Source organism: Magnolia sinica, chromosome 6, assembly GCF_029962835.1.
Source record: "Magnolia sinica isolate HGM2019 chromosome 6, MsV1, whole genome shotgun sequence".
NCBI lineage: Eukaryota > Viridiplantae > Streptophyta > Magnoliopsida > Magnoliales > Magnoliaceae > Magnolia > Magnolia sinica.
Window position 1 is genome coordinate 35,290,388 of NC_080578.1, and position 12,370 is coordinate 35,302,757.

Sequence of the window (12,370 nt, forward strand, 5' to 3'; positions counted from 1 at the left end):
TGGTAACAGTAATGGATACTTAGGTATCCTTAGTCCGGATTATTGACACGATTGTTATGGTCATTGCATTCATGCTCTATAATAAAAATTTCTTTTTTCCATCACTTTTTTTTCCTTTAATATTCTCTCTTTTAAACATATATCAATGGTACTAGTTCATTCAACCTTGTTTGAATCAAAAGTTGTTATTCTAGTTCACATATCATATTCCTCAGTTAGCTAGGGTGTATTGTGAATTCAGTACATCAAATTACAACTCACTTTAAACTAGTGATTAGATAATTGAACTCAAGTTTATAATTTTCAGTTGTCAGAATTCTGACTACTATCAACCTAGACTAAGTATTAACTTTGCCCTTGGAATTCGCATAATATCATGTTCACATTCTTGTATATAAAAATATTATTTTGAAAATGTTGAATTTTTTTTTCATAAACCTAAAAAAAAACTTAAACCTAACTGAAACCTAAAAATAATAAAAATAATAATAAAATAAACTAAAACCTAGAAAAACTTCACATGGATGACTATCCACACCCCCCAACCTAAAATCTATATTGTCCCCGATGTAATAATAATGTAATGTAGAGAACAATAAAAATAAAAGAAAGGGTGGATAGTACCTGCCATGAAAAACTCACTTGCTATGTGACACTAAAAAATTGAATATGATACAAATCCTACACAAATGCTCCGTCAGACCAGGAGCATCATTCTGAATATTTTGGCTCATGAAGAGGGACGGACTCCTCTCTTGAATGAAAGTTTTCCACATGAGGCTTCAATCTCTAACCATTAACCTTGTACACATTGTCATTACGTGGATTCTCAATTTTAACAGCCCCATGAGTATAAACATTCTTCACAATGAAGGGGCCTGTCCATCTTGATCTTAACTTTCCCGGAAAGAACTGGAGACGGGAATTGTATAATAGGACCTTTTGCTGAGGTTCAAAATTCTTCCTCAAGATATTTTTTTCATGAAAAGCTTTGGTCCTCTCTTTGTAGATTTTAGAATTTTCATAAGAGTCTCTCCTCAACTCCTCTAATTCATTTAACTCTAATTTCCTTTGTCCACTTGCTTGATCCATATCAAAGTTTAATTTCTTTATTGCCCAGTAGGCTCTATGTTCCAATTTCACAGGCAAGTGGCAAGCCTTCCTATACACCAATCTGTATGGAGACATTCCAATCGGGGTCTTATAAGCAGTCCTATAAGCCCATAATGCATCGGATAGTCTGAGGGACCAATCCTTCCTATTTGGCCTTATAGTTTTCTTTAAAATGTGTTTGATTTTTCGATTAGAAATCTCAGCTTGCCCACTCATTTGTGGGTGGTATGGGGTGCTCACTTTATGTTTGATGCCATATTTCTTCATCAAAACCTCAAATGTTCTATTACAAAAGTGAGACCCGCCATCACTAATGATGGCCTTTGGAGTTCCAAATCTAGCAAAAATATTTTTCGTGAGGAATCGTATGACCACTTCGTTGTCATTGGTCCTACTTGAAACTGCCTCAATCCACTTTGAAACATAGTCCACACCAACCAATATATAAAGAAATCCAAAAGAAGATGGAAATGGACCCATAAAATCAATACCCCAATAATAAAAAATCTCCAATGGTAAAATTGGGGATAAAGGCATCATGTTACGCCGGGACACTCTTCCCAACCTTGACATCTATCACAAGCAACACAGAAAGCATGGGTGTCTTTAAACATGGTGGGCCAGTAAAAACCACACTACAGGATTTTTGCAATGGTTTTCTTAGCAAAAAAATGGCCACCACATGCTTCATGTGGCAAAAAGAAATAACACTTTGAACTTCATCCTCTGGGACACAACGCCTAAAAATTTGATCAGTCCCATATTTATATAAATACGGGTCATCCCAGAAGAAGTTCTTAACCTCGGTTTCAAAATGCTTCCTATCTTGTGACTTTCAATGATATGGCATTTTTTCCGTTACAAGATAGTTCACTATATCTGCATACCAAGGCAATTTGGAGATCGCAAATAATTGTTCATCAGGAAAAGTGTCCTAGATATGCATCTCCTTAGTGGAATCATCTAACACCAATCTAGAAAGGTGATTGGCCACTACGTTTTCTACTCCTTTCTTATCTTTTATCTCTAAGTAAAATTCTTGGAGTAGGAGGATCCATCTCAAAAGTCTCGGCTTTGCATCCTTCTTAGATAACAAATATTTCAAAGCCGAGTGGTCCGTGAAAGTGACCACTTTGAATCCTAGCAAGTAGGACCTAAACTTATCCAAAGCAAAAACTACTGCAAGTAACTCTTTTTCAGTTGTTGAGTAGTTCACTTGAGCCGAGTTTAGAGTTCTACTCGCATAGTGAATAACGTAGGGCCGTTAATCTTTCCTTTGGCCCAAAACAGCCCCTATGGCATAATCACTTGCATCGCACATTAGTTCAAAAGGAAGTGTCCAATCTGGTGGACGCATAATAGGTGCAGTGGTAAGGGATAATTTAATTTTATTAAAGGCACTTGCACACTCATGTGTCCACTTAAATGGAACATCCTTTTGAAGAGGATTAGTCAAGGGTCTAGTAATGGCACTAAAGTCCTTGATGAATCTTCTATAAAAACCAGCATGCCCTATAAGTGATCTAATATCTCTAACAGTTCGGGGGATAGGTAGATTAGCTATAATGTCGCGTTTTGAGTGATCTACCTTGATTCCATTTTTGGAGATAACATGGCCCAAAATAATTTTCTTTTGAACCATGAAATGACATTTCTCCCAATTTAAGACAAGGTGTTTCTCTTCACACCTAGACAAGACAAGAGATAAATTGTTGAGGCATTCCTCAAAACTACTCTTAAATACAGAGAAGTCGTCCATGAAAACCTCAAGAAACTTCCCAACCATATTTGAAAAAATACTTAACATACACCGTTGGAAAGTTGCTGGGGCAGTACACAATCCAAATGGCATCCGTTTGAAAGCAAACGTGCCAAATGGACAAGTGAACGTGGTTTTCTCTTGGTCTTCCAAGGCTATCTTTATTTGGTTATATCCAGAATATCTATCAAGAAAACTATAAAAGGAGTGACCTGCTACCCTCTCTAAAACTTGATCAATGAATGGTAGAGGGAAATGGTCCTTCTTTGTGACCTGGTTCAATTTTCTATAGTCAATGCAAACACGCCAACCAGTGGTGACACGTGTTGGTATGAGTTCATTATTAGAATTCTGTACAATAGTTATTCCAGATTTCTTTGGGACTACTTGAGTTGGACTCACCCAAACACTATCGGATATTGGGTAGATGATTCTCACATCCAATAATTTGATCGCCTCATTTTTTTACAACTTCCATCATGTTTGGATTAAGACGCCTTTAAGGTTGTCTAATTGGTTTGGCGTCCTCATCGAAGTGGATCCGATGGGTGCATATGGAAGGGCTAATACCCTTGATGTCAGAAATGGTCCAGCCCAAGGCTCCTTTGTGGTCCCTTAGAACTTTCAACAATTTAATCTCTTGATCCCTGTTTAAAAATGAAGAGATCACCACAGGATAAGTTTTATTTTCACCTAAGTATACATACTTAAGCTCATTTGGTAGTGGTTTTAAATCAAGCTTTGGATTATTGGTTGGTAAATGCAGAGGTCACAAGTCCTCGATAGATAGGATTTGAGTGCGCGGTCTCCATTGGTACATACCAATGTCCTGGGTGGTAGTGCTCTCATTATCATCAGAAATTTCAGCAAGCACTTTTTCTAAATCAAAATTTTTCAAGTCTTCAATGACTTGAATCAATTCCTCAGTCAGACTAGGTTCCAATTCCTCTTCTTCTATCAAACAGTCCATGAAATTCAGCTCATGGATCTCATTATTATCGATGGGCTGCTTACATAGATTAAAAATATTTAGCTCTAGAGTCATGTTACCAAAGGACAAGTTCATCATTCCATTCCTGCAATTTATGATTGTATTTGAAGTTGCTAGGAATGGGCGGCCTAAAATGATGAGAACTTGAGCGCTAGCATTTACACATGGTTCAGTGTCTAGTACAATAAAATCCATGGGGAAGTAGAATTTCTCCACTTGGACTAGCACGTCCTCTAAAATTTTCCTTGGTACCTTAATAGAACGGTCAGCGAGTTGAAGTGTAATCGGTGTTGGTTTAAGCTCACCTAACTCCATTTGTTTGTAAACTGAATTAGGTACTAAGTTGATACTTGCACCCAAATCTAGCAAAGCATGCTTAATTTGAAAATTCCCAATAATACAAGGAATAGTGGGACTTCCCGGGTCTTTGTATTTGGGTACAACCCTTTGTTGAATGATAGCGCTCACTTTCTTAGTAAGGAAGGCCTTTTTGTGCACATTTAATTTCCTCTTTACAGTGCACAAGTCCTTGAGATATTTAACATATGATGGAATTTGTCTTATGGCATCAAGCAGAGGAATATTGACAGTAACCTTTAGAGTACATCCAACACCTCTTGATATTTCATGGGGACAGTTGGATTCCAAAGTCTAGATGAGAACGGAACTGGAGGCTCATATGACTTAGTCTCTTTATCCTTTTGCTGTTGCGGCTCTTGAACCATAATCGGTTCATCATTTTCTTGAGATAATGGCTCATCCTCCGGTATTTCTACCTGTTGCATTATCTTGTTATCGACCTCTTTTCCACTTCTCAAGGTAATGATGGCCTTAGCTTGTTCATGATGTAGCTCACTTGGATTTGAGTCTCCAATGAAATGGGTGTTTCGAGGGTTTGGCACAGGTTGAGAAGGAAAGGTGTCTTTTTCCCTAGCATTTAGTTGAGTCTCAATCCTAGCCACAGCCGTCTTTAATTCCTGATTTGATTGGATTAGAGACTGATTCATTTGAGCTTGAGAGTTCATGAATGTGGTCAATGCATCCTCTACAGATGATCGCTTTGGTGGGGGCACATATGGTGCATTGTTAGGTGCCCCAAAGAAGTTATTTTATAGAGGCATTTGAGGTGCATTAGGTACATTAATTTGTGGTCTATTCCTCCAACTAAGATTAGGATGGTTACGCCAATTTGGGTTGTACGTGTTTCCCAATGGTTGCATAACTGACCTTTGGTAATTATTTATAGCATTTGCTTGATCATGCTCATGCATGATATTTTGTACAACTGAGATTATTAGACAATCCTTTGTGTCATGGTCTGTACCACCACAAATGCTACAAAAATTACCTAAGGAAGTGTTTGCTTTAACCATATCAACCTTCCTAATTTCTAAGGCTCCGACCTTTCTAGCCAACGCAGCGAATTTTGCATTAAGGTCGTCTTCCTCTCTTAGGACATACATTCCCGCTTTCTCTTTAGGAATGGGTCTAGTTTAGTCTGATTTAGCAGAGACATCCCATGTCTGAGTATTCTCTGCTAACATATCTAAAAAATCCCAAGCCTCATTATGATCTTTGTCAAGAAAGGTTCCACCACACATCATCTTTATGAACTGACGGGTATCTATGGTGAGCCCCTTTCGGAAAGCATCAATCACGTGCCATGGTTCATAACCATGATGTGGACAAGTAATTAGAATGTCTTTGAAGCGCTCCCAAGCTTGAAAAAATTGTTCATTCCCCTTTTGGGAGAATGACATGATTTCTTATTTTAGTGCATTTGTTTTGTGCTCGGGAAAGAACTTTTTCAAAAATTCTCTACTTAAGGCTTGCCATGAAGTGATGGTATTAGGTCTTAGAGAGTTGAGCCATGCTTTGGCCCGATCCTTTAGAGAAAATGAGAATAACCTAAGCTTAAGTACATCCCTATTGCCATTGTTTACTTGTAACGTTGCGATTACTTCCTCAAAGTCCTTGAGGTGCAAGTAGGGGCTTTCAGAATCTAAGCCATGAAATTTAGGAATTAATTGAATCACACCTGGTTTAAAATCAATGTTCCCTGCGTGAGCAAGGAACACTATGCAAGATGGTAAAGTTGATCTCTCAGGGTGTAAATGTTCACATAAAGTCTGTGGTTGGTTTAACACATTCCTATGAACTTCATTTTCATCCTTAAGAGGAGGATTCTTTTGATTTATAGTTGGATCTGGCAGATTTGGATTTGGATTATCAACTGGGTCTGCCATGGAATCCAAGTGATGTTGAGTGCCTCTTCTAAGTGAATGATCAAGGCTTGGAACTAGTCCCCCTTCAGAGGAGAGTCGATTGTTTTGATCCCTACTCTAACGGGACATAAACCATCCACACCACACAACAAATACCACTAATTCAAATCGAAGTATGATACTTAAAATAAAAATAAAAACATAAATCAACAACCTAGGTGGCAGAGCCAACCATGAGGGTTCAGTCCGCAAAGCAAAATAAATCAACAATCCAGGTGGCAGAGCCGACCATGAGGGTTCAGTCCACAAAGCAAAATAAATCAATAACTCAGGTGGCAGAGCCAACCATGAGGGTTCAGTCCACAAAGCAAAATAAATCAACAACCCAGGTGATAGGGCCAACCATGAGGGTTCAGTCCACAAAGCAAAATAAATTAACAACTCAGGTGGCAGGGCCAACCATGAGGGTTCAGTCCACAAAGCAAAATAAATCAACAACCCAGGTGGCAAACCCGACCATGAGGGTTTAGTCCACAAAAAAAAATAATAAATAAAATAAATAAAAGTAAAACCAATGCAGAAATTAAACTATGCTAATCTGGAAAATAGATTCAACGGATGATCTTTGTGATCAAACAGCAACTATAAGACAACCATAGCACTTGGGTGATAAAATCCCAAGCAGGGCAACCTTATGTCATAGTTAGTGCTTGAAAGATCCAACTGAATTTATTTTCAAAGAAAAAGAAAAGAAAAAAATAAAAAAAATCTACAGAAAATCTGGAGGGTTTAGAAGAAAACTTACCTTAGCTATCTTGCACAGATCTGATCTATCTTAGTCTCTCCTCGGCAACGGTGCCAAAAACTTGATTGCTTGCCTCCAAGTGCAGAGGTTCATAAGTAATATCCTGTAAATACGGGGTCGATCCCACAGGGAGATGAATTGCGAGAAGGAAAAAATCAAATGCAAAATAAACTAAATAATAAAAACTAAACTGATGATTTGATTTTGGGATTTTTGAATGGATGTAATTCAACTGAATAAAATAACACCCAAGCTTCAAAGTTCCACACATAGGTTAATGTTCCAAAATCATGATGACTTGGATAACACAACTAGGATCTAATCACTATGGTCAGCCTAATCGGAAAATAAAACACTTTAAATATTTTAATAAATGATATAAAAGATTAGAAAATAATGGATTTGCACCATTGACATATATTCTCAAGCGCCAGTGATTTTAAGTATTCAATATCTATAGGATAATGAATATCAAAGAAATATAACAGGTTGAGAATCTCTCCTTTCTAGGAAATCTGATTGATCTAGGGTAAGCCTATCCATCAATGTAAATCTCATATGATGGAAACATATGGATCTTACAAGAGGATAAAAAACAAAACCTAAATAATAGATAATATGCATACACCATTATTTTCATCATTAAAACAATCAATCATCATAATCTTAAAAAATTATTAAACCCATGTGCTTCCCTTCTAGCTTAGGCTAGAAGGAACTTAGAAAAACATAATTAAATTGCAGAAATAAAAAGCAACAAGAAAGAAGAAAAAAATACAAATAGAAAGGATCTAAAATAAAAAAAAAACAACTTACAAAGCTTTAATAAAACTAAAAACTCTTAAAAAAACCCTAAATATTGCTCTTGAATGCTTTTAATGATCTTTTTGAATGCCCTAGGAGGCCCTATTTATAAGTAGGGAACTCCAATTTTTGTACAAAGTTGAAAACCCTAGAAAACGCCTCAAATATATGTATTTTTCCAAAATAGACTTCTCGCTGCATAGTTCGTTTAAAACAGACTTCCTGCTGCGCAGTTTTCCAAAACAAACTTCACAGCTTCAGAATACACTTTTTCAGGACGATTTCAGGATTCTTCACTTCAAATCTTCGATTCTCTTCATTCCTCGCTTGGTTTTCTTGGATCTTTGGCATGTGAATTCTTCAATCTTGATCTCCTAAGATCCATCCCTTGCCTTGGTAATTTTTGAGCATCAAATTCTTACTTTTTAACACCCTTTTTCAATCCAAGCTCATAAATTCACCTTGCAACACATACATGAGTAAAATAGAATATTAAGATGATTTATGTTCATAAAACCAAGATATAAATGGGGAAAATTATGCAATATTTGAGTCTCAACAAATATTCACGAGAATAAAATCGACTGTATTGATTATTTCATTAGAGTAAAAGAATTCAACAAATAATCAAATGCCCTCTCATTGGGAGCTTATTACATTTATCGAGTTCGAAGCGAAAGTATAAAACTAAATCATAACACTTTCTTCTTATTCTTTTAGTATAATCTTCCATAGGGAGATAGTCCTCTAGGTCTTCAATCTGTATGTTACCTACATCATCTGCACGGTTGGAGAGGGTCAACGCCCTACTCATAGTGATGGTTATCCTTTAAGATTAACAATGATTTAAGAAATTTATAAGAGCAATGTAAGGGTTCTGATATGTCCTGTACTCCACAACTACGAGGGTATCAGCATGTGCAAACAACCTACATGAGATGCATACCTAACAAAGTGTGTGCAGCTCATCATACGTAGTGATCATCATAATGTACAATATAAGTCATAAAAAGCCTGACTCGACCCACATCCCATAACTACGAATATTCACCAGCATGGCCAACGTTATCGTGGATTTACATGAACACCTCGAGGCGGCACAACACATGAGTCAGATGAATTACCTAACACGATTTGTTTATGGAGCGACTATTTGTGACATCCAATCCCATAAGTGATGTAACACGTATTGTGAATTACTTACATTGATTTGTGCACCACTGCCCAAAAACTCATAAAATTACTCATCGACTAAGAGGGTCTCTACCTAGAGCGCATTATATCTATGATAAAATATTTGAATCACTAGTTGTGATACCTTTTAAAACATCACTTGCACTTATAGAGAACAAAAGCCAAATCATAGGAGTTTTGGAATATCAAAACACATGCCTAAACCTCAAAGGTAAATAGCACAAGGCCAGTAAAGTAAGGAAGAGAGTAGCAATGGCTAACTCACAAGGAAGAGAGTGACAATGGTCAACTCAATAAAAGGAGAGTAGCAATGACTAACTCAACAAATAGAAGAGTGACAATGGCCAACTCAATAAAGAGAAGAGTAGCAAGGGCTAACTCAACAAATTGATAAAGGCAAGGGCAAGGCTTGTATCCATGGCCCCACACAAATTCATAAAGATAACTAGTAATTAACATCATACCATAATACCAAAAGGGCCAGTAATTGTTTAAACAATTACAGAGAGAAAATCATGAGAACAGGCAAGATAATTCATATCAACTTAAATTAAGGTAAGGAAAGACCCTCACATAAATTCTGAAAGGCCATGAATGATTAACATCACACCTTAACCACTATTCCCAAAGGATAAATAATTAGTATTGATAAATTAAACAAATACAAGGAAGTTCACAGTGTCATGAAAGCATGTAAATGTTAAGATAATATCATCTCTAAATCAAGTAAGCTTAAAGGATAAAAACCCTCACCTTCGAGGTTTGTTTCTTCTTCGGGTGTGGAATGGCATCGCGAGTTGAAGTCTTAACCTAGCATTTTTCTTTACAATCTGAAAGATTAGATTTTTGTATAATCCTCCATATATGTTTATGATTAAAGAATTATAATTTGTCTTAATCTAGGGTATGTCTCATCAAGGTGATTGTATGACTATGGTTTAAGAGATTTAACCTTGCCTCAACTTGGCTTGAGTCTATACTCAGATTTTTCTGGTCAAGGCAACTCATTTCAACTTGGCCCTGGTTATCTTGAATCAACCAGTTGGAAAAGGAAAAAAGAAGAATATAGAGGAAAGGTCTAAATATGGGCTTACCTCAGCCTAGCTTGACTCGGGACTTAGCGAGTCGACTCAGCACTTGACTCTCTTCCTCTCTTTCTTTCTTTTTCTTTTCATTTCTTTCTCTTTCTTTTTATTTATTTTCTTTCTTTCTTTCTCTTTCTTGTTGTTGCTGATCAGCTAGAGCTCTCCCTCTCTTTTCTTTCTTTCTTTCTCTTTCTCAACCTTACTGTGATTTCCTCCCATCGTCGGATGAGGGAGTATTTATAGGTGCAAGAGTCTCTAGACTCTTCCCGCGAACTCCTTACGCAAACTCGATTGCGCGAGCAAAGAAAACGAACAAGCTCCTTATGCAAATCTCCGTTTATGTAATTAAGGAAACGATTGTTGTATCGTCGTTCTCAACCGGCAGTTCTTTTTTTAGATTTCTTCTTCTTTCTTTCTTAGATCAATCTAGATTTGGATGGTTTACTTGTCTGAGTGTTTTGGATCTAGAAATGGGCAGAATCTGATAGCATAGGCCCTTATCTTGTAGAGGTTTCTTAGGACGTCAGCTTCCGTAGGTTGCAGTTTTTCTTTATGGAAGACGGCGGAACATCGTCTCTCTCCTCTCTCTTTCTTTCGAAAAATGTGGAGGTGGTCGGAGCTCCATCATCCTTAGTTTGGAGGGCTCAAATTAGAGCTAGATCTGGTTTTCTGTTGTGGGAAGTCTTGCGATGCAATTTTACTGCTGGAAACGTTTTGTAGAAGGATTCTAGAATCGCGGAGTCTTCCTGATTTTTTTGGACATCTTGGTTGGAGTCGGATCTCCAACTGGCGTAAATTTGATGGCTGAGATTGGTCCCCATCCAATGGTGAGGCAATCAGAAACAATTTCTATTTTCAGATTTCTCTCCTACACACAGTCCAGCTGTAACTGGGTCTGTGCCCACATGGGAACTCATCTTCATGTGGAGTGATACAAGGTCTGCTCAGAATTGACCCATCTATAGGATGGAAGGGTTGGATCTTCTAGTGTAGTCATGACAATGGCCCACAATCGCGTCAGCAATGGGAAAATTTCTATTTTCGGAACCCATCACCCGCACCACTATTGGCTCGTGTTTTTACACATGCACGTGTACATGGACTTGTATGGTTGACATGGTTTTACTCGGATTGAGCCCCTCAACATGATGGATGGTTCAGATAATCCTAATGGACGATCATGGTGGGCCACAACTTGTCCCAGCGGACGATCGTCCGTCGAATGCAGAAGGAAGGAAGGAGTTTTCTTTCTTTATTTGAGATTTATCGGGTCAAACGTGTTCAGTGCATTGTCGGTGCACATGCATGTGTACACTCACAATCGGCTGTGGGGCCCATGGTGATGTTTTGGAGAAATCTACTCCATCCATTTATTTTTCCAGCCCATCTTAAGGTCCAAATGGGGCCTGTGGTCAGAGATTAGGCAGGTCCGAAGCTTAGGTGGGCCATAATATTGAACGTTTGTTTTAACCATGGATTTTATTGATCTAAGGGTTGAAATTCGACGTGTATGGTTAATTTATGATACATAGCTATGGTATAAATTTTCATGTAAAAAGGATAGTGGAAACTACGTGATCTAGAATTCAGGAGTCTAGGTTAGTGGCATTTTCATAATTATTACTGATCTAAGAGTTTTGTGGAATTAAATGGTTCTACATGTCTGTTTGCACCTTTATAAACATTTCTTACAAATGAACTTACATCTGAATCATTATGGATGAGGGGTTATTCATCAAATTAAAGGAAGGCGCATATATCAGACCACACGGTGGATGATTAGTTGGATCGCTTGATCTATGGATGAAGATCATTCTTAATCATTGGATTCATGTCAGGGATGTAAGATTAGGATAGTTATATTGGTATTGTACAATGTACATATTACGTTAAATTTTATGGTAACACTCGAGAACTTTCAATACTCAGGTATTGAAAAGTTCGGGGTGTTACACGATCGAACTTGGTGAATTTGCACTCAAGTGCCTCAAGTGCACCTAGAAATATCAGATTCTTCATTAACTCAAGAACGTGTCTCGCTTTGGTCAAGATATGCTCCATCCCATCAAACATCTTGATGCACACTGATCTAACACTAACCACATTATATGCATTGTCATTGCCCATAAACACTTGACCACCATTGCATTCACTGTAGTTGGTGAACCAACTCTTATGAGGGATCATATGATACGAAGCTCCCGTATCTAAAATCCATTCATCACTGAAATACTTGAATTTTGATGTGGTCAACACGTCACTATCACTCACCTCCTCACTCACTGGATTTTATAGTGTTAGCCTCTCTAGAAGAACTCTCTGATTTCTCCTTCTTTGACTTAGGATTTTTACAATCCTTCTTCATGTGCCATGTCATGCCCTAATTCTAGTACT

The 12,370-nt window shown here is 37.5% G+C and overlaps 1 non-coding gene across 1 annotated transcript; it reads left to right on the forward strand.

Moving 5' to 3' along the window:
• Positions 1 to 5,534: 5,534 nt before the first annotated feature.
• Positions 5,535 to 5,641, forward strand: LOC131250340 (small nucleolar RNA R71). The gene has a single exon (XR_009173259.1). It is a non-coding gene; the product is annotated as a small nucleolar RNA R71 (small nucleolar RNA).
• The last annotated feature ends 6,729 nt before the right edge of the window (positions 5,642 to 12,370 follow it).